The 27,837-nt window shown below is 42.8% G+C and overlaps 1 protein-coding gene and 1 pseudogene across 3 annotated transcripts in view; one reads left to right on the top strand and one right to left on the bottom strand.

The window, feature by feature from the left end:
* Window positions 1–27,837, top strand: part of LOC122564918 (SH2 domain-containing protein 3C-like) — a 189,707-nt gene that overhangs the window by 64,967 nt on the left and 96,903 nt on the right. The gene's annotated exons all lie outside the window — the stretch shown is intronic.
* On the bottom strand, window positions 24,220–27,793 carry LOC148146105 (uncharacterized; annotated as a pseudogene).

Below are 27,837 nucleotides of genomic sequence, written 5' to 3'. Positions count from 1 at the left end.
ATCAGTTGCCACCTTGAAAGGCTTCGTGCAATCCGGTGTGGTTAATACTGGGGCAGTGGTTAACACAGTGTTTAGGCTGTCAAATGCCTTTTGACACTCCACTATCCACTGAAACTTCTTGCCCTTTTTTTAAAAATTTGGTGAGTGGAGCAGCCACACTGCTAAAGTTCGGTACAATCTTCCAGTAAAATCCACTCAAACCCAGGAACCATAGTACTACTTTTTTCATTGATGGTGTGGGAAATTCCCCAATTACTTTTGTTTTCACATCCCGTGGAGCCATTTGTCCATGTCCAGTAACATGGCCCAGGAAGGTGACTTGGCAAGTTCACTTTTAGCTAAGTTTACCACCAAGCCTGCCTTCCAAAGTCGATCAAACAAGTCCAATAAATACTGTAAATGTTCCTTCCATGAGTGACTAAAAATCACCAGTTCATCAATGTAAACAACACAATTGGGTAACCCAGCAATGACCTTATTAGTCAGTCTCTGAAATGTGCCTGGAGTGTTTTTCATACCAAATGGCATGACCTCGAACTGATATAGTCAAGATTAGAGTGGTGCTGGAAAAGCACAGCAGGTCAAGCAGCATCCGAGGAGCAGGAAAATCGACGTTGCGGGCAAAAGGCCTTCATCACGAATGAGGTCCCGATGAAGGGCTTTTGCCCGAAACGTCGCTTTTCCTGTTTCTCGGCTGCTGCCTGACCTGCTATGCTTTTCCAGGACCACTCTAATCTTGACTCCGATCGCAAGCATCTGCAGTCCTCACTTTCGCCTTGAACTGATATAGTCCATTTGGCGTTATGAAAGCCGATATTGCCTTTGCTCTCTCTGACAGAGGTACTTGCCAGTAGCCTCTGAGCAAGTCCAACTTAGAAATGTAGGTTGCTTGTCCCACTTTTTTGACACAGTCCTCCAACCATGGAACTGGATATGCATCAGTCTTTGTAATGGTGTTGACTTTACGATAGTCCACACATAACTGTTGGGTATCATCTGGCTTTGACACCATGACCATGGGTGAGCTCCAGTCACTATAACTCACTTCGATTATGCCATCGTGGAGCATGTGTTCTATCTCCATCTGAACCTGTACAAATTTTGGAGGGTCATGCCTTTAAGGATATTGTTTAATCGGAACAGCATTTCCTATCTCTACATCATGCACAATTAGGTTAGTACTTCTCAGTTTATTTCTGCATATCTCCCTGTGTGATAGTAATAACTCTTTTTCAGGTCATTTTGATTTTCTTATGGAAGGTAACTCAATAATTTATCTCAATTTTTGACAATTTCCTCATTGCCCAATTTGATTTGAGGAATGTCCAATTCAGAATTCTCTAGGTTTGGTTCTTCCTTCTGTGCTGTAATTATTAACACTTCCCCTCTTGCTTTCCTGCCCTATCAAAATACCTTTTGAGCATTGTCACATGATACACTCGGTGAGATTTCTTCCTGTCTGGAGTCCTCATTAAGTAGTTCACCCAACTCAATTTCTTCTCAATTTGATAAGGTCCACTAAACCTTGCTTTTAAAGGCTCACCTGTTACTGAAGTAACAACAAAAACTTACCCCAATTGTAAAATTGTGAATTTATGATTTATTATCTGCTTCCTTTTTCATTGTAAGCTGTGATACTTTTAAATGCTGTGTAGCCAACTTCCAGCTCTATTTAATCGTTCTCTAAAATTTGACACATATTCCAAATAGGTGGTCTCTGAATTCTGACTTATGAATTTCTCTTCAATTAATTTTAACAGTTTTCTTACTTCATGCCCAAAAATTAATTCAAATAGACTGAATATGGTCGATTCGTTCAGTGCATCTCTGATCGCAAAAAGTACAAAATGGAACTCCCTTATCCCAATTATCTGGATAATCCTGACCATAAGCCCTTAACATGGTCTTCAGTGTTTGATGCCATCTCTCTAGTGCTCCCTGTTATTCCAGATGGTACGCAGTAGATTTGAATTGCTTTATTCCCAAGCTATCCATAACTTCCTTGAATAGTTTGGATGTGAAGTTTGATCCTTGATCTGACCGGATCTATATTGGCAGTCTGTATTTAGTAAAACATTTAAGTAATTCTTCAACAACCCTTTTAGCTGTGATGTTGCATAATGGGATTGCCTCTAGAAAGCTAGTCAACACATCCATTATTGTTAATAAATACTTATTCCCACTTTCTGTTTGAGGTAGGGGACCTACGCAATCAATCAAGACTCTTGTAAAAGGTTAATCAAATGCTGGAATAGGTATTAAAGGTGCAGGTTTTATTACTGCTTGTGGTTTTCTGATTAGTGACATGCTTGACACATCTGGCAAAATTCAATGACATCTTTGTGTAGTCTGGGCCAGTAAAAATGTCTTTGTATTTTAGTCTGTGTTTTCCTCACCCCTAAATGACGCAAAGTGGTAGCTCATGCACCACTCGCAGCACCTCCTTTCTATACCCTACTGTCAAAACAATTTGATGAATCTCTGTCCATTTCTCATCTGCTTGAATGCGTGATGGTCTTCATTTCCTCATTAAGACATCATTTGTTAAGTAATAACACACAGGGATGCATTCACTCTCCTCTGTAAATGCCTTTTGACATAACTGTTTTAATTCCATCTTTCTGCTGTAATTCAATCAGCTTAGCAGGGCTAAAGATACTTGCATGTTTACCTATTTGCTCCTTTTCTGTTCCACTTGTCTGATCAAAAAAGGTCATGGATAACACTATGTCAGCTTCCTTATTTGTGCCTTTTGATCTCTCCTGCATCAGCTTGTGCCTCTATGATCTTGTGACCATACAATCTGGGAAAATTCCTGGATAAATATTCTTCATGTCTTCAGTTGCCTGTGTCTCCACTGGCTTTTCAACTAGAGTAGGCAGCACGCCTACCAGTGAATCAGTTATATCATTTGCAATGACAAGTTGTATTCCTGGAGCTGGGAGTTTGTCCAGTACTCCTACCACAAATTCTCCACTCCTCTCTGGACTCTGTAGCCTCACTTTATATAATTGAGCACTTTTTTGTCTCACCATGAATTCCTGTTACCAGCACCTTTTCTGGCAATCTTCCTCAGGAGTACATATCTCCTCATCCTTCAGCATTAAAGACTGAGAGGATCCTGTGTCCGTTAATATTGTAACCTCCTTACCTACTGCTCCTGGCCTATGTGAATAAACTTTACCCTTGAATGTATGTTTTTTTAAGCAGATCTGGCTCTTCCTCCTTAATCAACCTCTGATCATCTTGTACACACTGAGGCAGTTGTCTAACTTCCCTTGTGCTTCTTGTTACGAGTCCAACAAAACTTCCAGGCTTGTCTGGTTTTCCTACATTTGGCTTTCTCCTAGCCCACCAACACTGATTTTGTGTGGCCCACTTTATTACAATGAAAATACCAGAAACTTTTTGACTTCTTTGTCCCCTTCAAGGGTTTCCTTTTTAAACTGTGGTAAATTATCCTTATGATCTTCACTGAGATCCACCTTTCCCTTTCCACATGAGGATTTCTCTTTGGCCCAATTTTGATCCCTCATGGACTGAAATTGTTTCTGGAAGCCAAGCTGAGTTTTATGGACGAGCTCATAATCATCAGCCACTTCAGCTGCTGACCTTGCTGTTTTAACTCTCTGCTCTTCCACATGAATTTACACTACTTCAGGCAGTGAATTTTTGAATTCCTCCAAAATAATTACCTCCCTAAGGGCATCATAGGTTTGCTTGATTTTTCAAACTCTTATCCGTCTATTGAAATTACTCTGTTTGATCCTTTCAAACTCAGTATAGGTTTGACCAAGGTCCTTCCTTAGATTTCTGAAGTGTTGTCTATAGGCTTCTGATACAAGCTCATATGCACTTAAAATGGTTTTTTTTAACCTCCTCATATTCCTCAGGTACCTCCTCTGTTAGTGATGCCAATACCTTACTAGAACTACCTACAAGTTTTGTTTGGATCAACAAAACCCACATTGCCACTGGTCACTACATTTGTTTAGCCACCTTTTCAAATGAGATAAAAAAGGCTTCCACATCCTTCTCATCAAATTGAGGCAATGCTTGAACACACTTAAACAGCTTCTCACTAGGCTTCTGACTACCAGGGGCTTGCTCATCCTCACTCTATTCTTCACTAAGCCTACCCTCAGCCTTTATTTCCAGCCTTTCAAGCTGACTTTCCTTTTTAAGTGTCAGTTTTTGAAGGTCAAAAGCTCTCTCTTTTTCTTTCTCTGCTCTCTCATTTTCTCTCTCTTCTGCTTTTAATCGTAACTCAAATTGTTTCATTTCTGCTGCCCTTTCCTTATCTCTTGTCTCTAACTCAAGCTGCTTCATTTGCAATTGAATTCTTGCCATCTCTATAGATTCTGATGGTTTCTCCAGCAAGTTTAAATACTGAGCTATTGATGTAATTATCTCTCCTTTCCTCACAGAAGCAGGCAGATCCAATCACAGCTGGTCTGCTAATTCCTGCAGCTTGGTCTTATTCACCTTCTGCAAACCTTCCAAAGTCACCACATCCACTTCCAGAAAACTTGTGGCGACTGAAAGAGCCATTACTATCCTAAGCTTTGTCTACTCAACCAAACCAACACCTGAAATAAAGAGCTGAAAATGTGTTGCTGGAAAAGCACAGCAGGTCAGGCAGCATCCAAGGAACAAGAGAATCGACGTTTCGGGCATGAGCCCTTCTTCAGGCTCATGCCCGAAACGTCGATTCTCCTGTTCCTTGGATGCTGCCTGACCTGCTGTGCTTTTCCAGCAACACATTTTCAGGTCTGATCTCCAGCATCTGCAGTCCTCACTTTCACCTGAAATAAAGACACTAGCACCTACCACTCGCTGTTTAAAATCATGCGATGAGCCCCTAGTCTGTTATGGATTAGGTCAGACCACTCAAAACATTCTTAAGGAGGCAGCCCTGACCATAACTTTGCAATTTATTTCAGTAAGTGTATAGTGAAAATTAACTGGATTAAGTTAGTGAGGTTGACTACCAGATTTAAAACAGACAAAAAATTTATTCACAATATTACACAATGAAACACAAAGAACAGAATAAAGAACCCCAATAAAACTCAACCTATCCAAACTAGACTTAAGTATTCTGTTCCGAATATATGCAACAGTCCCAATAACAAACCCCCTTTAAACAGAATTCAAAAAAGGGTCAGATACTTACAGGTTGAAGTTAGAAGGGCAGAAGAGTTTCCACATAGCTCACTGTTGAACTCCCATCCAGTTCTGGAGTGAACTAAACTGCTCAACTAGAAAGCTGACCACTCCCCTTTCATTCTACAGGTCACTTCTAAAGCATGACCACTTTGGCCTGAAGTCTCATCTGTTTACATATAAGCAAAAGGCCTCTTAAAATCCTTTTCATCTCTGTAGCAAACCAGTCTGATTGGAGCCTAATCTGGTGTATTGCCCCTCGAGAAAAAACCAAGGACAGAGTCTCCTTGAGCCAAGGAACAGCATTCAGAAAAAAAAAGGACGAGCTTTGTAACAGGTGTAGTGAACACCAGAGATGGTTATCTCACAGTACAACAGGACCTTGATCAGATGGGTCCCTGGGCCAACGAGTGGCAGACGGAATTTAATTTAGATAAATGTGAGGTGTTGCATTTTGGTAAGGCAAACCAGGGCAGCACTTATACAGTTCATAGTAGGGCCCTAGGGTGTGTTGTTGAACAAAGGGACCTAGGGGTGCAGGTGCATAGTTCCTTGAAAGTGGAGTCGCAGATGGAGAAATGAAGAAGGTGTTTGGCATTCTTGCCTTCATTGGTCAGAACATTGAGTATAGGAGTCAGAACATTGAGTATAGGAGTTGGGAGGTCATGCTGTGGTTGTACAGGACATTGGTGAGACCACTTTTGGAATACTGCATACAATCCTGGTCACCTTTTTATAGGAGGAATGTTGTTAAACATGAGAGGGTACAGAAAAGAATTCCAAGGATGTTGCTGGGACTGAAGGGACTGCAACACCGCTACATTTAAGCTAAGTAGCGGGGGGGTGGGGGGGCGGCGGAGGGGACAAGCTGGATGTTTAAAAAGGAAATTGAAGGGAAAGTTAGAACAAGAGAAGTCAAGAAAGACAACTGTATCAATGAGGCAGAAAACTCTGAAAGGCATCATGCTGTAAGGTTGAGTGAAATAAGGGTTGATGGGAAGGGTGAGAGCAGTAACAAATTAAAAATACTATACATGAATGCACAAAGCATTAGACATAAGATGGATGAGCTTGAGGCTCTTTTGGAAATTGGCAGATACGATATTGTGGGGATAACTGAGACGTGGCTTCAAGTGGACAGGGCCTGGGAAATGAATATTCAAGGATACACGTGCTATCGTAAGGACAGACTGATGGGCAGAGGGGGTGGGGTGGCCTTGTTGGTAAGGGACGATATTCAGTCCCTTGCGCGGGGGGACCTAGAGTCAGGGGATGTAGAGTCAGTGTGGATAGAGCTTCGAAATACTAAGGGTAAAAAGACCCTCTTGGGAGTCATCTACAGGCCCCCAAACAGTAGTCTGGATGTCAGATGTAAGTTAAATCAGGAGCTGAAATTGGCCTATTGCAAAGATGTCACTACAGTTGTTATGGGGGATTTTAACATGCAGGTAGACTGGGAGAATCAGGATGGTATTGGGCCTCAAGAAAGAGACTTTGTGGAGTGCCTCAGAGATGGATTCTTAGAGCAGCTGGTGCTGGAGCCGACCAGGGAGAAGGCAATTCTGGATCTGGTATTGTGTAACGAACCAGAATTGGTCAGAGACCTCGAAGTGAAGGAGCCATTGGGAAGTAGTGACCATAATACAATAAGCTTCAATCTGCAATTTGAGAGGGAGAGGGTACAGTCAGAAGTGACAGTACTTCTGTTGAATAAAGGGAACTATGGAGCTATGAGGGAGGAGCTGGACAAAGTTCAATGGTGCAATACCTTAGCAGGGATGACCATGGAGGAACAATGGCGGATATTTCTGTGTATAATGCAGAAGGTGCAGGATCAGTTCATTCCTAAAAGGAAGAAAGATCCCAGGAGGAGGCATGGGCGGCCATGGCTGACGAGGGAAGTAAAGAAACATATAAAGTTAAAAGAGAAAAAGTACAACATAGCAAAGATAAGTGGGAAAACTGAGGACTGGGAAGCTTTTAAAGAGCAACAGAGGATTACTAAGAAGGAAATAAGCAGAGGAAAAATGAGGTACGAAGGTAAACTGGCCAAGAATATTAAGGAGGATAGTAAAAGCTTTTTTAGGTATGTGCAAGGCAAAAAAATGGTTAGGACAAAAATTGGGCCCTTGAAGACAGAAACAGGGGAATATTTACTAGGAACAAAGAAATGGCAGAGGAATTAAATGGGTACTTCAGATCTGTGTTCACTAGGGAAGACACAAGCAATCTCCCTGAGGTAACAGTGGCTGAAGGACCTGAACTTAAGGGAATTTATATTTGCCAGGATTTGGTGTTGGAGAGACTGTTAGGTCTGAAGGTTGATAAGTCTCCGGGGCCTGATTGTCTGCATCTCAGGGTACTGAAGGAGGTGGCTCGGGAAATCGTGGATGCGTTGGTGATTATTTTCCAGAGTTCAATAGATTCGGGGTCGGTTCCTGAGGATTGGAGGGTGGCTAATGTCATACCACTTTTTAAGAAAGGTGGGCGAGAGAAAGCAGGAAATTATAGACCAGTTAGTCTGACCTCAGTGGTGGGAAAGATGATGGAGTCTATTATAAAGGATGAAATTACTGCACATCTGGATAGTAGTAACAGGATAGGACAGAGTCAGCATGGATTTATGAAGGGGAAATCATGCTTGACTAATTTTCTTGAATTTTTTGAGGATGTAACTATGAAGATGGACGAGGGAAATCCAGTAGATGTAGTGTACCTGGACTTTCAGAAAGCTTTTGATAAAGTCCCACACAGGAGGTTAGTGAGTAAAATTAGGGTGCATGGTATTGGGGGCAAAGTACCAGATTGGATTGAAAATTGGTTGGCTAATAGGAAACAAAGGGTAGTGATAAATGGCTCCTTTTTGGAATGGCAGGCAGTGACCAGTGGGGTACCGCAGGGATCCGTGCTGGGACCACAGCTTTTTACAATATATGTTAATGATATAGAAGATGGTATCAGCAATAACATTAGCACATTTGCTGATGATACAAAGCTGGGTGGCAGGGTGAAATGTGATGAGGATGTTAGGAGATTACAGGGTGACCTGGACAAGTTAAGTGAGTGGGCAGATGCATGGCAGATGCAGTTTAATGTGGATAAATGTATGGTTATCCACTTTGGTAGCAAGAACAGCAAGGCAGACTACTACCTCAATGGAATCAATTTATGTAAAGGGGCAGTACAGAGAGATCTGGGTGTTCTTGTACACCAGTCAATGAAGGCAAGCATGCAGGTACAGCAGGTAGTGAAGAAGGCTAATAGCATGCTGGCCTTCATAACAAGAGGAATTGAGTATAGAAGCAAAGAGGTGCTTCTGCAGCTGTACAGGGCCCTGGTGAGACCACACCTGGAGTACTGTGTGCAGTTCTGGTCTCCAAATTTGAGAAAATACATTCTGGCTATTCAGGGAGTGCAGCATAGGTTCACGAGGTCAATTCCTGGAATGGCAGGATTACCTTACACTGAAAGACTGAAGCGACTGGGCTTGTATACCCTTGAGTTTCAAAGATTGAGAGGGGATCTGATTGAGACGTATAAGATTATGAAAGGATTGGACACTCTGGCAGTAGGAAACATATTTCCACTGATGGGTGAGTGCCGAACCAGAGGACACAGCTTAAAAATACGGGGAAGACCATTTAGGACAGAGCTCAGGAGAAACTTCTTCACCCAGAGAGTGGTGGCTTTGTGGAGGCCCACTCCACAAAGGGCAGTGGAGGCCCACTCTCTGGATTCATTTAAGAAAGAGTTGGATAGAGCTCTCAAAGATAGTGGAATCAAGGGTTATGGAGATAAGGCAGGAACAGGATACTGATTAGGAATGATCAGCCATGATTATATTGAATGGCAGTGCAGGCTCGAAGGGCTGAATGGCCTACTCCTGCACCTATTGTCTATTGTCTATTGAGCTATTGGGAGAGGCTGAATAGGCTGGGTTCTTTCCCTGGAGCATCAGAGACTGAAGGGTGACCTTTTTGAGGTTTATAGATAGGGTTAATAGCCCAGGTCTGTTTTCTGGGATGGGGGAATACAAAACTATAGGTTTAAGGTTAGGGGGAAAGATTTAAAAAGGACCTGAGGGGCAACTTTTTCCACGCAGAGGACAGTGCGTGTTGAACAAGCTACCAGAGGAAGTGGTGAAGGCTGGTACAATTACAACACTTAGAAGGCATCTGGATGGGTATGTGAATAAGAAGGGTTTACAGGGATATGGGCCAAATGCTGGCAAATGGGACTAAGTCGGATTGGGAGGTGTGGTCAGCATGGATAAGTTGGACTGAAGGGTCTGTTTCCGTGCTGTACGACTCTGCGCTGAATGACCTCTTTCTGTGCATCAAATGCACCTTTTCCAAGTATTATTTAAATTGTTTGAAATTTGTAAATTGTGAGCTTCAGTAATTGTAGATCCTTCATAAAAATAAAACTGAGCAAATATAGTGTGACAAAAGACTATGCCCATTAAGTTGACTGTTTCCAAAGGTCAGATCAATCTGGCTCTCAAATCTCCTGCCCTAATAAGCAGAAGTTATCAAATGATGTGCAGTGTATTCACCCATTACCCCAACTCTGCACTATGTATTTCTGGTCTGCTGTTTTCTCATAAACTAAAAAGAAAGATAGACTTGCGTTCATATAGCATCTATGGATGACAGGACACAAATTGTGCTTTACAGTCAATTAAGTTTCTCCAATGGAGTGAAAGCAGCTAATTTCTAATGGCAAACTCAAACAAACAATAATGTGATAATATAGGTCATCTGTTTCTGTGATGTCGATTGAGGAATACATTTTAGGCAGGACACCAGGGATCACTTGTTTCCTATTCTTCAAACAGAGGATGTGGGATGTGGGAATCACTAGCAATGGCAATATTTGTTGCTCATCTCTTGAACTGAGCAGTTTACTAGGCCATTTGCAGAGTCACCCATATTGCTGTTGGCCTGCTGTCACCAGACCACATCAGGTTTCCTTCCTTAAAGGACATGAGTGAACCAGATGAATTTTCAACAGTCAAGGGTAGTTTCTGAAACTGCTTTTAATTCCAGACTTTTAAAAAAATTAAGTGAATTTATAACTTCACCAGCTACCATGGGGGAATTTGAACCCATTTCCCCGGAGCATTGGCCTCAGTCCCTGGATGACTAGTCTATTAACAGTGCCACTATACTACCACCTTCCATTTAAAACCCACCTGAGAAAACAAATAGAGTCCCAGTTTCAAATCTTATCCTGACAACACGCCTGACAGTGCAGTACTCCCTCAATACTGCACTAGAACCTCAGGCTTGCTTGTTGAACTCAGATCCTGGAAAAAGATGTGAACCTGCAACATTCTAATACACACAGCCACAGCTGACTCGATGCACCCAAACAGGAGTGGAACCATTGTGCTTTATGGAGTATTTAATCACCCTCAATCTGTAGCTGGTCCTATAACTATTAATTCTCTTCTCACCAGATGTTCATCCAGCTTTTCTTGTGAAGAATTTGAGAGGATCTCAGGCTCAGCTGCTCTCATTGGTGATTCTCATTCACAAATTCATCGCTCTGTGGCACAATTAGTGCAGGATAATTTTAACAGAAACTAATGATTGAGGAGGGGTAGGCAAAAGTGAGGACTGCAGATGCTGGAGATCAGAGTCAAGATTAGAGTGGTGCTGGAAAAGCACAGCAGGTCAGGCAGCATCCAAGGAGCAGAAATATCGATGTTTCGGGCAAAAGCCCTTCATCAGGAAGGGCTTTTGCCCAAAATGTCAATATTAGTGAGGGACACTGATTCTGAACTTTGGTTACTTGATGTATCCTTAAATCTTGATTGGCTCAAAAATTATTGTCCAGATATTGCAAACTGTTTCAATTAGAGTTTGTTCTTGTGTACCAGTCACTGAAAGTAAGCATGCAGGTGCAGCAGGCAGTGAAGAAGAAAAGTTGTGTGTTGGCCTTCATTGTGAGAAGATTTGGATACAGGAACAGGGATTCTTGCTGCAACCGCATAAGATCTTGGATCGAAGGTTATAGGGAGAAAGCAGGTACAGGGTACTGAGTTGGATGATCAACCATGACCATACCAGTCTTGAATGGCCCACTCCTATTCCTATTTTTCTGTTTCTATGATTCAAGGGTTATGGGAGATAGACAGAAAAGTTCTAGGTCAGCTAAGTCACTGATTCTCTCCACGACTTCCTCGTTAGGTCCATGTCCCCCACCAACCCATCCTCCACCCCGGCATCTTCCCTTGCCACCACGAGGTGTAAAATCTGTGCACACATCTCCCCCCTCATCTCCATCCATGGCCCTAAAGGATCCTTCCACATTCGGCAGAGATATTCCTGCACGTCCAAACACCTCATCTACTGTGTCTGCTGTTCTCAATGTGATCTCCTCTAGATTGAGGAGACAGGACACCAACTCATGGAATGTATCAGGGAAAATCTCTGGGACACATAAACCAAACAATCTCACTGCCCTGTGGCAGACCACTCCCCCAAGGACATACAAGTCCTGGGACGCCTGCACCACCAAATCCAAGCCACCCGTGCCTGGAGGAAGAATGTCTCATCTTCTGTCTTGGGATCCTCCAACTACATGGCATCAACGTCGATTTCACCAGTTTCCTCATCTCTCCATTCCTCACCTTGTCCCAGATCGAACCCTCCAACTCAGCACTGCCCTCTTGAACTGTCCTACCTGTCCCTCTTCCTTCACACCCTCCCCACTGACCTATCACTATCACACCCTACTTGCATCTACCTATTCCCTTCCCAGCTACCTTCCTCCAGCCCTACCCTTACCTTTCTATATATCTCTCAGACCCCTCCCCCGCACATTCCTGATGAAGCCCGAAACCTGGATACTCCTGCTCCTCGGATGCTGTCTGACGTGCTGTGCTTTTCCAGCTGCCACAGTTTTCAACTCTGATCTCCAGCATCTGCAGTCCTCACTTTGTCCATTACCACACACATGTATGCCACAGGGCAATGCGCAGGAGAGGCAATCTTCGAAGTTCCTTTCTGTAGTTGAGTGGTGAAAAAATCCATTGCGATGACCTTCTCACTGAAGTAGGAAAAATCAGCTAACTTCGCTGAAAAGACTCTGCTGATAGTCAATGAGCAGCTTACTGACAGCTCGCCTGGTTAACATAGCAATTCATAGAAATGTACAGATTCGGAACATTCCACATTCAGTCTGTTCAAAGTGAACTGTTTTGTGACAGGGGAGAGATTGGGATGTTCCAATTGAAAGATGCGTAATGGAGTTAGCAAGGGAAAAATCAGAGTTTCGCACTGGAGACGGGAAACAAGGACTATGTTTGTTGTTGAGTCATAAACATTTGTCCACGAGATGGTGGTGGAATGTAAGGTAGGCAGGGGCTTAGTGTAAGGATTGAGGGAGAGAACTAATTAATGTTAGGTCTTTCAAGTGGGTGAGCCCTTAATTGGTGAGGAAACAGGTTCCTTGATCAACCAGCAATGTGGAAGGTGATGGATTCTCAGGGGAATATAGCACAAACAGCCAAGTATCTAGTATTGAGACTGGCTAATGTAATCAGTGGTACGTCGGGTTCCAAGAGATCGATTGTGCTAGGGGACTTTCTAGTCAGAGGCACAGACAAATGTTTCTGTGGCCAGCAGCAAAAAATCAGAATGTTGTGTTGCCTCCCTGGTGCCAGGATCAAGGATGTCTCAAAGAGGGTGCAGATGTTCTCAAGGGGGAGAGGGCCCAGCAGGAGGTCATTGTACACATTGGAACCAACGACATAGGAAGGGAAATGGATGAGATTCTGAAGGGAGGACATAGCGAGTTAGGCAGGAATTTAAAAAGGAAGTCCTCGAGAGTAGTAATATCTGGATTACTCCCGGTGCTGCGAGCTAATAAAGGCAGGAATAGGAGGATAGAGCAGATGAATGCATTGGTGAGGAGCTGGTGTATTGGAGAAGGATTCACATTTTTGGATCATTGGAATCTCTTCTGCGGTAGAAATGACCTGTATAAGAAGGACGGATTTCACCTGAATTGGAAGGGGACTAATATACCGGCAGGGAGAGTTGCAGAGCTGTTCGGGAGGATTTAAACTAATAAGATAGGGGTGTGGCACCCAGGGAAATAGTGGGGAAAGAGATCAATCAGAGACTAGTACAGTTGAGAACAAAAGCGAGTCAAACAGTCAGGGCATGCAGTGAAAAGCAGAACAAGGTAGGACTAATAAATTAAACTACTTATTTCAGTGCAAGAGGCCTAACGGGGAAGGCAGATGAACTCAGGGCATGGTTAGGAACATGGGACTGGGATATCATAGCTCAGGGATAGACAGGACTGGTAGCTTAATGTTCCAGGATACAAATGCTACAGGAAGGACAGAAAGTGAGGCAAGAGAGGACAGGGAGTGGTGTTTTTAATAAGAGATAGCATTACAGCTATGCTGAGGGAGGATATACCCCAGAAATATATCCAGGGATGTTATTTGGGTGGAACTGAGAAATAAGAAAGGGATGATCACCTTATTGGGATTGTATTATAGACCCCCCAATTGTCAGAGGGAAATTGAGAAACAGATTTGTAAGGAGATTTTAGTTATCTGTAAGAATAATAGGGTGGTTATGGCAGGGGATTTTAACTTTTCAAACATAGACTGGGACTGCCATAGTATTAAGGGTTTAGATGGAGAGGAATTTGTTAAGTGTGTACAAGAAACTTTCCTGATTCAGTATGTGGATGTACCTACTAGAGAATTTGCAAAACTTGAACTACTCTTGGGAAATAAGGCAGGGCAGGTGACAGGTGTTAGTGGGGGAGCACTTTCGGGCCAGCGACAATAATTCTATTAGTTTTAAAATATTGATGGAAAAGGATAGACCAGATCTAAAAGTTGAAGTTCTAAACTGGAGAAAGGTTAATTTTGATGGTATCAGGCAAGAACTCTCAAAAGCTGATTGGGGACAGATGTTCGCAGGTAAAGGGACAGTTGGAAAATGGGAAGCCTTCAGAAATGAGATAACAAGATTCCAGAGACAGCATATTCCAGTTAGTGTGAAAGGAAAGGCTGGTAGGTATTGGGAATGCTGAATGACTAAAGAAATTGAGGGTTTGGTTAAGAAAAAGAAGGAAGCATATGTCTGGTATAGACAGAATAGATCGAGTGAATCCTTAGAAGAGTATAAAGGCAGTAGGAGTATACTTAAGAGGGAAATCAGGAGGGCAAAAAGGGTTTTTACAAATATATTAAGGACAAAAGGGTAACTAGGGAGAGAATAGGGCCCCTCAAAGATCAGCAAGGTGGAGCCACAGGAGACAGGGAAGATGCTAAATGATTATTTTGCATCAGTATTTACTGTGGAAAAGGATATGGAAGATATAGAATGTAGGGAAATAGATGGTGATAGCTTGAAAAATGTCCACATTACAGAGGAGGAAGTGCTGGATGTCTTGCTAAGCACAAAAGTGGATAAATCCCGTGGACCTGATCAGGTGAATCCTAGAACTTTGTGGGAAGCTAGGGAAGCGATTGCTGGGCCTCTTGCTGAGACATTTGTATCATCGATAGTCACAGGTGAGGTGTCGGACGACTGGAGGTTGGCTAACGTGATGCCAATGTTTAAGAAAGGTGGTAAGAACAAGCCAGGGAACTATAGACCAGTGAGCCTGATGTTGGTGGTGGGCAAGTTGTTGGAGGGAATCCTGAGGGACAGGATGTACATGTATTTGGAAAAGCAATGACTGATTGTCAACATGGTTTTGTGCTTGGGAAATCATGTCTCACAAACTTGATTGAGTTTTTTGAAGAAGTAACAAAGAGGATTGATTAGGGGAGAGCAGTAGATGTGATCTATATGGACTTCAGTAAGGCGATCGACAAGGTACCCCATGGGAGACTGATTAGCAAGGTTAGATCTCATGGAATACAGGGAGAACTAGCCATTTGGATACAGAACTGGCTCAAAGGTAGAAGACAGAGGGTGGTGGTGGAGGGTTGTTTTTCAGACTGGAGACTTGTGACCAGTGGAATGCCACAAGGATCGATGCTGGGTCCACTACTTTTCATCATTTATATAAATGATTTGGATATGAACACAGGAGGTATAGTTAGTAAGTTTGCAGATGACACCAAAATTGGAAGTGTAGTGGACAGTGAAGAAGCTTACTTCAGATTACAATGGGATCTTGATCAGATGGACCAATGAGCTGAGGTGCAGTAGATGGAGTTTAATTTAGATAAATGCAATGTGCTGCATTTTGGGAAAGCAAATCTTAGCAGGACATATACACTTAATGGTAAGGTCTGAGGGAGCATTGCTGAACAAAGAGACTTTGGAGTACAGGTTCATAGCTCCATGAAAGTAGAATCACAGGTAGATAGGATATTGAAGAAGGCGTTTGGTATGCTTTCCTTTATTGGTCGGAGTATTGAGTACAGGGGTTGGGAGGTCATGTTGCAGCTGTACAGGACATAGGTTAGGCCACTGTTGGAATATTGCATGCAATTCTGGTCTCCTTCGTATCAGAAGGATGTTGTGAAACTTGAAAGGGTTCAGAAAAGATTTACAAGAATGTTGCCAGGGTTGGAGGATTTGAGCTATAGGGAGGGGCTGAACAGGCTGGGGCTGTTTTCCATGGAGCGTCAGAGGCTGAGGGGTGACCTTATAGAGGTTTATAAAATCATGAGAGGCATGGATAAGGTAAATACATAACATCTTTTTCCTGGGTGGTGGAGGGCATAGGTTTAGGGTGAGGGGAAAAATGTAAAAGAGACCTAAGGAGCAACTTTTTCACACAGAGAGTGGTGCATGTGTTGAATGGGCTGCCAGAGGAAATGGTGGAGGCTGGTACAATTGCAACATTTAAAAGGCACCTGGATGAGGGATCTAAGATGGCGGCGATCTGAGAAGATCACACTGCAGAACTTCGCATCGCAGCAGGAGGAGGACAGTCCTTTAACCCACCCAACCCAGGTCATCAGGATTTCTTGGAGTGTTGGAAAGATTGTGGAGCCCAAGAAACATTTAAAAATTGACTTACCTGTATTTTCAGCTGTCCAGAAATGCCTAAAAAGGGAGGAGGAGCATCTGAGGCCGGGCCTGCAGCTCAGCCTGCAGCAGCCTCAGAGCAGATTACTCTTCAGGACCTGGTGAACCAGCTCTCAAAATCTCGCAAGATGTTGGGGAAACAGATTGAAGATAAGCTGGCTCCAGTCTCTCTCATACTGCAGAAGCATGAGCAGCAGCTGGGAAACCTGGAGAGGAGGATGGATGAGGTGGAGCACAGGGTCACAGTGGTGGAAGCTGATGCCAGTTCATTCAAGGAAGAGTTCCAAGCCCTGAAGACGCAGGTTCGTAATTTGTGTGACCAAGTGGATGATCTTGAAAACAGGGGCAGGAGAAAAATCATTCGGATCATCGGTCTGCCTGAGGGTAAGGAAGGTGAGCGGCCTGTGGAATTTGTTGAAGATTGGCTTCCGAAATTCCTTGACTTGGAGACTGGCATGAGAGGATTGAAGATAGAGAGGGCTCACCGGGTCGCAGCACGGAGGTCAAGTCTGGGTCAACGCCCTCCTCCTTTCCTGGTGCGGTTCCATCATTACCGGGATAAGGAGAGAGTCATGGAGGCTTCCAGACTCCAGGGAAAGGATCCAAAGGCCCTAATTTACGAGGGGTCTAAGATCATGTTTTTTCAGGACTTTTCAGCGACGGTGATCCAGAAACGAAAATCGTATGATGGTGTCAAGAGAAGATTGAAGGGACTTGGGATTCAGTACTCCCCGAGATATCCGGCAGTGCTTCGGATCACCTTAGATGGATCTATGCATTTCTTTGACACATCGGAGAAGGCAAGAGATTTTGTGGACAAACTAACTTAATTTAAACAATTGTAGTATGTATAAATATTGTTGCTTGGGTATGCGTTTATCGTTCTGTAAAAGAAATGGAGGAAATCCAGTTGGAGCTTTGTTTTTCCCTTTTTTTTTTACCTCTATTGATAATAATTTGGTTCAAACTATGTCTGGCAGTGGTTAAGATGTACATTTTAAATTTGTAAGTTAGGACATACCAAAGGATGGATGGGGTATTTATTCCCTGTTTTTTTTATAAAAGAATGGTTTTTTTATTCATATTGATATTCTATGGAGTGTTTATTCTTTTTAGCTTGTGCTTGTGATGCGGCTTTAGCTGGGAGAAGTGAAGGGGTTGAGATGGTTAGATGCCTATTTATGGGCAGTTCGGGATGGGTAGTTGCCTCTCCGGGCAGGGGGTGAGTTCCCCTACTCAGCGCTATTGGTGCTTTATATGTTGGTTTGTTTTCTGGTTTTTGTTGTTTTTTACTTTTAATAATTTTGTATGTTTGTTAAGTGTAGTGCTTTTAGTTTATGTAGTTTTTATATTTGGTGGATCATGCAACACTAAGGCCCAGCAATTTGTAGTTCGGGTTCCTCCTCTCTGGAATTTAAATGTAATTGCAGAAGATTATGGCTAATGATTTGATTAAATGGTGTACCTGGAATATCAAGGGAAGTCACTCACCAATTAAGAGGAAGAAGGTACTCTTGAGTCTTAGAAAGGAGAAGGTAGATATTGCTTTGTTACAGGAGACACATTTGGATGACAAGGAGCATCTGAAATTACAGCAGAACGGCTTTGACCGAGTTTATTTTTCATCATTTTATATCAGAAGTAAGGGAGTGGCTATATTGGTTAGAAAAAATCTCTCATTTAAATTGTCGGAATGTGTTAAAGACACATATGGGAGGTTTGTAATTCTTAAAGCCTTGATAAATGGGGAAGAATATGGCATTTTAAATGTTTATTGTCCCCCAGCTCATCCTCTTAAATTCTTGGTAGATGCTTTTTCTAAACTGATAAGTGTCAAGTCTCGGCACATCATTATAGGGGGAGATTTTAACTGCCTCATGGACCCCACAGTAGACAGGTTGCCTAAAGGTCCCTCGATACCCTCGGCACAAACTAAACAGTTATTGGGTTTGTGTGGGGAATTAGGATTGGTGTACGTCTGGAGATGTCTCCACCCTACAGGTAGGGATTTCACATTTTTCTCCAATCTGCATAGATGTCACACAAGGATTGATTTTTTTTCTGACCCCTGCGATAACCCTGGATCTGGTGGCATCCTGTACGATTGGTAATATTGCCATTTCCGATCATGCTCCAATGTACCTCATGGTTAAAATTAAGGATGTTACAGTGGATTCAAGATGCTGGTGAATGGACCCCTTTATTCTCATGGACAGCAAGTTTGTGGAGTATTTCTCTAGGGAATTTCGGGCATTCCTAGACATCAACATAGGTTCAGTTGATAGCTCATCTGTTCTCTGGGAAACTGCCAAACCTTATGCCAGATGGTTAGTTATTTCATATTCCAAAAGTAGGAAGTGACAGAAGGGTGAGCAGCAACGTCTCCATGAAGCACGGTTGAAGGCAGCCGAGAAGGCCTATTTTGACAGATCCTCGTTGGTCAAACTACAGAGGATTATGGCACTGTGGTCTGCACTAAATTCCGTGCTCACACAGACGGCAAAGTAGGAGCTGGCTTTTGCAAAGCAAAGGTTATATGAGCATGGTGACAAGCCAGACAAATACTTAGCATACCTTGCCAGAAAGAAAAGTGCCCCACAAACCATTACAGCGATTAGGGAAGGATCTGGGAACCTAACATGTGATTCTAAAAAGATTAATCCAGAGATTCTACTCTAAATTATATCAGTCTGAGAATTGTGAGGAGGGGCAGGCCAAAATGGAATCCTTTTTTAGAGATCTGAAGCTCCCGGGTGTGACTCCCGAACAACAGTTCTTTCTCAATGCCCCATTATTAAGCAAGAAGTGCAGGAAGCTGCGAGGCAGCTTCAGAGTGGAAAGGCACCCAGTCCTGATGGACTTCCCAGTGAATTCTATAAGGAATTTATAAGTATACTGTCAGGCCCAATGCTGAATATGTTTAATGATTCATACAGCCATGTTTGTGTCCCGCCATCTCTGAGAGAGGTCAATATTTCACTTATCCTTAAAAAAGGGAAGGATCCGGAAGACAGTGCTTCATACAGGCCCATCTCGCTCTTAAATGTGGACTTTAAGATCCTTTCTAAGGCTCTTGCGTTAAGGCTGGAGACTGTGTTACCTTCTATTATTAAAGAGGATCAGACGGGCTTCATAAAGGGTCGTAGATCCTCCAATAACGTTAGGAGGCTGCTTAATGTAATTCAAGCATGCCAACAGCAGTCAATACAGGGATTGGTGATTTCTTTAGATGCAGAGAAGGCATTTGACTGAGTTGAGTGGCCGTACCTTTTCTATACTCTAGACCGGTTTGGTCTAGGCGAAGTTTTCATATGATGGGTAAAGATTCTCTACAGTGTATCTCTCGCTGCAGTGATTACCAACGGGGTATGATCAAGCAATTTTAATATTTCTAGGGGCAGCCAGCAGGGCTGTCCCCTTTCACCATTACTTTTTATGTTGGTGATTGAGCCGTTGGCAGAGGCCGTTCGTAGGGATCTCAATATATCAGCTCCAGAAGTGGGGTCAAAATTACATAAGATCTCGCTGTATGCAGATGATGTTCTAATTTTCTTGACAAATCCAGCAGTCTCAGTACCTTGCCTGATACAATGCATTTACGCGTTTGGTGCTTTTTCAGGGTATAAGATTACTTTTGCTAAATCAGAGGCTATGCCTGTGGGTGGTTTTACGAAAGAGTTGGCTCTTGAGAGTGACTATAGATTCCCATTTAGGTGGTCACAGGGGCGTTTTGTGTATTCATTACTCCAGTTCTGGATTGGCTGTTCAAAGCCAATTTTACTCAATTATTTGAAAATATTAAACAAGATCTCCAAAGATGGGAGGCACTTCCAGTCTCATGGTTGGGTCGGATAGCGCTTATTAAGATGAATATTCTCCCTCGTTTGCTATACCCTATACGGATGCTCTCCCTGATTTTCAATAAACAAACACTCAGGAGACTGAACAGTTGGTTCAGCACCTTTATCTGGCACCGTAAACGGCCCCTCATTAAATTAGTCAAACTGCAGTTGCCTCACAGATTGGGGGGAGGAGACCTTCCAGACATTAAAAATTACCAATTAAGCTCGCTTTTGACCTATGTAAGTAATTGGGTTTGTGGGGACCCTCTTTCAATATGGCTAGATATCGAAGTCTCCCAGGCAAGGTGCCCCCTTACCAGTTTGCTGTTTTTGGTTAGGGTGAGGACAGTTAGGGAATATTGCCATAACCCAATAGTCATCAATACTGTTAAAGCATGGAGGACAATTTGGCAGATGGAAGGTAATATTGGCAAAACATCTTTGTTTACACCTTTAGTAGGTATGCCGGGTTTTCAACCAGGTATGATAGATTCAGGAATTAAATGTTGGGCAGCTAGGGGTATGCCTTGCATGGGTGATTTATTTGAGGGAGATGTAATGATGTCCTTCGATCAGTTAGTACGGAAGTACGAGTTACCTAATAGAGACCTCTTTCGTTTTTTTCAAGTTAGGGATTTTGTTCAAAAAAGGACCACACTTTTGACTGATCCCTACAAATCTGACATAGAAAGAGGGGTATTAAAGGCTAAGAGCACACTCTCTGTCAGTACTCTATATCACCAGTTGGGGGTGCCACCTCAGATGAGTCTGATCGACTCTGCAAGATGTGGGAAAGAGAGCTGGGTGTTGAAGTTTCTTCAGAGGCATGGGAGGATATTTGGAAGAATGCAAGGAAGATATCAATTTGCAATAGGACCCATGCTTTACAGTTGAAGATTCTCCACAGGGTCCACTTAGCCTCAGACTGTTTGTCAAAATTTAAACCAGGGGTATCTTCAGTATGCCCCAAGTGCAAGGTCTGTACGGGTACTCTTACCCGTTGTCTTTGGTCTTGTGACAGGCTTCAAACATATTGGAGCGCTGTGGTGGGTGCAATGGAGAGGATTTTAGGTGTAGGGGTGGAGAAGGACCCTATTTCGCTCCTTTTGGGCCTACCCATTGTATTTCCTGCAGACTCGCATAAGGCAAAACTTTTCAATATTCTTACATTCTGTGCAAGGAAGAATATCTTGCTAGGTTGGATATCAGAAAACCCCCCAGGCCTGTTGGGTTGGCGGAAGATTGTTATGGAGCATATTCTCCTGGATTTTCTCACAAATATGGTACACCACAAAACTGAGAATTTTTACAAGACATGGCAACCCTTTTTGAAATACCTGGTCACAGATTTATCTGCCACACTAACAAGGGCTTTTATATAGCCGTAACGATTGTGTTTCATGAGTCCAATATCCAGGGAGGAGGAATTGTGAATGTATGAGTGTTTTGTTTGGCTGGGCTGAGTTATTACAATTTATTTGTTTGTTGTTAGGTATTTATTTAGTTAGTTAAATAGCTAGTTTAGGTTTTTTTTTAATTTTATACTTCTCTGTATATGTTTATACATTCGTATAGAAGGGTGGGTTGGGGAATTTGTTTTTATTATTTGGGTTTAGTTTTGTACTATTTTTGTACTGTTTTGAATTGCATTGTTTTGTATTTGTTGTAATATTTAAAAATCTATTTTTTCTTAAAAAAAGGCACCTGGATGGGTATACGAATAGGAAGGGTTTGGTGGGATATGGGCCGGGTGCTGGCAGGGAGGACTAGATTGGGATGGGATATCTGGTCGCCATGGACGAGTTGGACCGAAGGGTCTGTTTCCATGCTATACATCTCTATGGCTATGATTCTATAACAGAGGCTTGACAAACTCTTGAAGGTGGATGACCAATGAAAGGCCTTCTAATTTCAGGCAATTTTGGCCTCACGGGGAATTGAAGGATATGGGGAATTAGTGGGAAAATGCAGTTGAAGTCCAAGATTAGATCAGCCTTAGATCAGCAGAGTAGGCTGGATGGGCTGAATGGCCTTTTCCTGCTCCTTTTTCTTATGTCTTCTCGCAGGAGCATCATGCTGCTGTAAAAGGTTAGTATCTGAGAGACAGCATTAAAAAAGAAGGTACCCTCTCAGCAACATTTTAAATCAGAAGATATTATAAACAAACCATAAAAAGCAGCGAGGTCACCATGATCACTTGTCTGCACGGAGGAGTTACAATTTGCTAACAACCAAATCACTGCCCAATGGCAGTATATTCGCAGCCTGCTGTCCTGCTTCCATTCTGCCTTTGGGCTGGTGTGTGGAGGGAGTGGGGTGAGGGGTTGAAAGCATTCATTCTTCAGTTTCAGATTCCTATTCAGGGATCACAGAGCTGGGCTAGGAGCTATCTCCTGACCATCTCACTCCAACCACCCCAGCTGCCTACACACACACACACACACTCACTCTACTGACATTCAAGAAGCGTGAAACATAGGAACAATGTGGGACATTCAACTCTTTCAGCCAGTTCCGTCATAGGTCATGACAGGCCTGAATCCTAACTGTATCTATGTACCTTGGTCCTGTGGCCATGAGTACCCCTGCCCAACAGAAGTGCGTCAATATCAGCTCTGAAATTTTCCAGTGACAACCCTCATGTCACCCCAACCACAGCCTGAACTACTTTATAGAGGAGGGCATTCCAGCCTTCCATTGCCAGTTGGGAGAGTTGGCAGTAGCTGTTGAACGGTGAGGAGTTAAGGTCTTCACTACCAATTTTTTATTGATCACATGGGACGTGAGCATCCCTGACTGGCCAGCAATTTATTGCCTGTCCCTGATTGCCCTTGAGAAGGTGGGAGTGAGGTGCCTTGTTGAACTGCTGCAGCCCATGTGCTGTAGGTAGACACACAATATTGTTCGGGAAGGAATTCCAGGATTCTGATCCTGCGACATGAAGGAACCATGATTTATTTCCAAGTCAAAATGGTTTGGAGAGGAACTTGCAGGTGATGGTGTTCCCATATATATATGCTGTCATTGTCCTTCCTGCTGAAAGTTTGGAAGATGCTGTCTAAGGATCTTGGGTGAATTTCTGCCATGCATGTAGATAGTACACTGAGCATTAGTGGTGGAAGGAGTGTTTGCTTGTGGATGTGATACCAATCAAGCATGCCATGATGATATGGTGAGGGCAGGGGACAAACTGACTGAGAAAATAGTGAGGATAAAAGCGAGGCAGTGCAACGGGTAGAGCAGATAGCTCACTGCCTCTGAACCACTTGTGTATATTCAGTGTTTGTTACAGCATAAATCTTTTTAGGAGAAGGCATTTTGGAGAAGGTGAGTTACGGTTTCCCTCAGCTAAACTGAAACTGCTGATGATATGGAATCCTTTGTATTTAAATAAAAGGTTTGCCAAAATCTCTTTGGAATGTCTTCTTTGTGGTTAATTGTATGCTTTCAGGCTGGGGAAGAATGCCAATCTGCTTAAAACTCACCAATGTACTCACTATGTCCTGTGTTGAACACCTTAATCTAACAGTTGCATAAAGAGATGAAGAACTCAGTGTAATATTAAAACTACTTAAATTAGACAAAATACAGAAAAATGCTCTGTGAACGCTTCAAGTGACTTGAACAACTGGGGTTTTGTTTCTGGGAGAAGGCAAAGTTGAGAACAGGTTTGATGAAAGTTTTCAAAATCATGAGGGCTCTGGGCAAAGTGGATAGGGAGAAATTGCCCCGTTGGTGGATATATACTTTGAAAATGCCCTATTGAAATGTATAGGATTCTTCAGGGATATGACAGTATTTCACAGGCTGAGAGGTTGTTTGCCCTATGGCAGAATCTAGACCAGAGGGAATATTCATAAGGGGTCACCCACTTAAGACAGAAATGAGGAGGAATTTCTTCCCTCAGAGACTGTGATTCTCATTGATTGATTTGATTTGATTTATTTTCACAAGTATCTGAAGAACAGTGAAAAGTTTTGTTTGTGAGCAGTGCAGAATGATCATAGTAAACAAGTACCTACAGATCATGGAGTGAAAAAGACTTGGACAGAGTGGGGCTTTTTACTGCACAGGAACGTGTGCAAGTCAAGATCAACATTAATAAGATCAATATTATTTAAAGTTAGAGAGTCCATTCATCAGTCTAATAACGGCAGGGAAGAAGCTGTCCCTGAACCTGCCTGTGTTCAAGCTTCTGTATCTTCTGCCTGATGGAAGAGGTTGTAGGAGGGCATTACAGGGTGGGATTGGTCTTTGATGATGTTGGCAGCCTTTCTGTGGCAATGAGCCATGTAAATGGAGTTCATGGATGGGAGGTTGGCATCTGTGATGGTCTGGGCTGTGCACATAGCCTTTTGTAGTTACTTACAGTCCTAGGCAGAGCAGTTGTCATACCAGGCTGTTGTGTACCCGGACAGTATGCTTTCAGTGGTGCATCAGTAAAAGTTGGTGATGGTCCTTATGGACATGCCAAATTTCCTGAACTGCCTGAGGAAGAAGAGGTGTTGTTGTGCCTTATTGACCGTTGCATCTATGTGGCAAGTCCAGGACATGTTGTCAGTTTTTAGTCACGCCTAGGAACTTGACTCTCTCAACCCTCTCAATCTCCGCTCCATTGATATGGATGGGGGCTCATTCTCCTCCTTCCTTTCTGAAGTCAATGGTCAGTTCTTTAGTTTTGCTGACATTGAAAGAGAGGTTGTTATCATTGCACCACATCACCAAGTCTGCTATCTCCTTTCTGTATTCTGACTCATCATTATTTGATATCCTTCCTACCACAGTGGTGTCATCAGCAAACTTGTAAATGGCATTTGTTCGCAATTTGGCAACCCTGTTGTGGGAGTACAGTAGGGGGCTAAGAATATGTCTTTCAGGGGTTCCAGTGTTGAGTTATCATAGAGGATGTGCAGTTGCTTTTCTTCACTGGTTATGTTCTATGGGTCAGGAAGACAAGAACCCAGTTGCAGAGGGCAGAGCCAACACCTAGATCTCGGAGTTTTGAGATCAGTCTGGATGGGATAATGGTGTTGAAGACAGAGCTGTAGTCAATAAACATGAGTTGTTGTTGTCCAGCAGGGCTAGGGACATGGTGTCCGCTGTGGACCTGTTACATCAGTAGGCAAATTGCATGGAATCGAGGCAGGCTGGGAGACTGGAGTTGACGTGGGCCATGACCAGCCTCTTGAAACACTTCATGATTATGGAGGTCAGAACCACTGGGCAGTAGTCATTAAGGCACATTGCATGTGCTTTTAGATTAGATTAGATTAGATTCCCTACAGTATGGAAACAGGCCCTTCACCCCACCAAGTGCATACCGCCCCTCAGAAGAGTAACCCACCCAGACCCATTCCCTATATTCACTTCTGACTATGGGCAATTTTAGCATGACCAATTCACCTAACCTGCACATCTTTGGATTGTGAGAGGAAATCGGAGCACCTGGAGGAAACGCATGCAGACACTGGGAGAATGTGCAAACTCCACACAGTCAGTCACCCAAGGCAGGAATTGAATCTGGGTCCCTGGCAGCAATGCTAACCATTGTGCCACTGTGCCGCCCCACCGTGCCGGTTTCTTAGGTCCCGGGATGATGATGGTCTTCTTGAAGTAGGTGGGGACTTTGGCTTGTAGGAGGGAGAGGTTGAAGCTACCTTTACCACAGAGGGCTGTAGAGGCTGGGTCATTAAGTATATTCAAGGTTGAGACAGGTAGATTTTTAATCAGTAAGGGAGTCAAGGATAATGAGGAAAAGGAAGGAAAGTAGAGTTGAGGATTATCATATCAGCCATGATCTTACTGAATGGCAGAGCAGACTCAATGGGCTGAATGGCTTCCTTCTGCTCATATGCCTTATGGTCTTATGGTCAGAGGATGCTCATTTGAGGTGATTATCAAAAGAAGAAAAAATGACATGAGGAAAAGCTTGCATCAAGAATTTAGGATCTGGAATGCATTGCCTCATAGAGTGTAGTGCAGGCTGATTCTCTCAGCTTCCAAAAGTGAAATGGATCATAATTTGAAGATGAAAGACTCTTAGGCCTGGGGAGGGGGTATAGCAGCAAAATGGGATTGGCCGAGATGCTCATGCAGAGTCATCAGGGGATGACCATTCTATGATTCAATGATCTAAACCAATGCAGTTCTGACCAGATCTACCTAAAATTACTTGGTGTGGTTTAAAATTAATCTTGACTGCTGGTTTTCCAAGATCTGCCCAGGATTGTGTGCATCAACCCAGGACTTGTCAGATTGATGTAAGTATACCCAGATCAATCTGAGTCTGCACAGATCTACCCACAGCTGTCCCAAGCAACATGGTATTGTCTAAATTAAATCTAATCAGATCGACTTGACTTTGTCCACAAACTGGAGAGATCAGGTCAACTGGAGCCTGCCCAGATTTATTCAGGACAGGAATGTTTTCTCCAGTTGTATCCCCTTCTAAAGACTGGGATCTGAATCTGTAAGGTTGGGATCTATGATCCTTGAGGGGCTGGGATCTGTGATCCCGTAAGGGCGGGATCTGTGATTTTATAAAAGTCAGGATCCATGATTCTATAAGAGCATACAAGTCTATTTCATAAAAGAAAATAAAACACAATCCAAATCGCATCATAGAAGAATTATGGGAACAATCTCATTACAAGTATAAGAAAGAGTCATCTTTTGAACTGTGCAGTAATGTTACAGTGAAGAGTCAATCTCAGTGAAGAGTCATCACTATCTCTATCTTCTTGGTCAACTGGCACAGCTGTAATCAGCTTCCTTTCATTCCAAACTATTTTCTTTAGTTAATATATCTTCCCAAGATCCTTGAAACAAATGCTAACTCAGTTCACTTATTACTTAGCATTGAATCCCCAAAACTCATGTCTTCCGTAAGGCTATCTCCCATGCTATCATCTCAATGATACAGCCTTCTGTATCTTCCCACCTTTCTTCCCACTGACCCCTAAGCTTCTCAGGACTTATTCCCAGCACTGATTGCTTGGGAAACTGCTAACAACAGCACTTCTGCTCATATTGACTTCCTCTTTCAGCAAGGACAGGAAGAATCTCACTCTAGGCTTCCTTCTCATCACCTCAAAAGCTAACACCAGAAGAAACAAATCAGAGAAACATCCATTCACTGAGACCTCAAGGATTCTGTAAATTTTGCAACAGTTACAGGACATTGATACAACAGCTATGGTCTCAGGTTCAACTTTGACAACTTAAGGATTCTAAGAACTTTTAAAATGCATTTTTTATCTTCCTATTTTACAAAACTCTTTGTAAAACTTTATAGCCATGTTTCTGTGTGTTTGTTTTATCATTTTTCTCAGCATTAATAAATAATAAAATTCCTCTTTCTTTCACTCAAGGAAGGTTTACAATTAGATCCTTAATCCAGATCTAGTACCTAGGTGTTAAATGAAGTGTGATATATCTGTGTGCTGGAAAGAATTAAAAATCCTTGTTGTGACCAACCAAAGGGTTTAGAAGAGGGGAGCCTATTTAGCTGTGCTCACCTGTTTGTAACATTTTAAAGTACCTCCCTGCCTCTCTTGAAGATTCTGCCTGCTCACTACAAATGCTTCATGGAATAGAGAAGTAAATTGAAAAGACTAGGCCTATAATCCCTAGAGGTTGTAAGAATGAGCGATCACCTTACTGAATCATAAATTGCAAGGAATTTGACAAACTAGATGGTGAGTAAATGTGGCTGGAGAGTCTAGAACTAAGAGTGTCAATCTCAGAATTGTGGTCAACCATTTTGGACTGAGATGAGAATATTTTTCACTCAGAGTTATGGGTGT

This window comes from Chiloscyllium plagiosum, unplaced genomic scaffold, assembly GCF_037043375.1.
Source record: "Chiloscyllium plagiosum isolate Xiang-an unplaced genomic scaffold, Cpla_swu_hap1 HiC_scaffold_21, whole genome shotgun sequence".
Lineage (NCBI taxonomy): Eukaryota > Metazoa > Chordata > Chondrichthyes > Orectolobiformes > Hemiscylliidae > Chiloscyllium > Chiloscyllium plagiosum.
This window is presented reverse-complemented; position numbering and strand designations above follow the sequence as displayed.